Source organism: Galeopterus variegatus, unplaced genomic scaffold (genome assembly GCF_000696425.1).
Source record: "Galeopterus variegatus unplaced genomic scaffold, G_variegatus-3.0.2 Scaffold4420, whole genome shotgun sequence".
In the NCBI taxonomy this organism is placed as follows: Eukaryota; Metazoa; Chordata; class Mammalia; order Dermoptera; family Cynocephalidae; genus Galeopterus; species Galeopterus variegatus.
In genome coordinates this window covers 11,033-11,320 of record NW_007730531.1, presented here as the reverse complement: position 1 = coordinate 11,320, position 288 = coordinate 11,033, and positions in this window count along the sequence as shown.

Here is a 288-nt window from a genome sequence, read left to right as displayed (position 1 = left end):
GTTTTACAGGAGGCTATTGTGTTATTTTGCTTACTGCGTACACGCTCTGTAGAGAAGTTTGATCATGGAGGTACCTTGATGCCACCTGGTGACAGAAGCCTGAACTGCAGCTGAGCAGGAAGCTGGGAGGAGAGGTTTGGCCCAAGCCTGTTCTATGGAGCTTTCTGGAAGTCTGGATGATAAAGGGGGCATTCCCAGGCTAAAGGAATACTGATGGCCGCCACACAGAAAGTTCAGCCTCTCTCTATGCTGAAGAGAAAGCTCTGTGTGAGAGGAAGGAAAAGATTT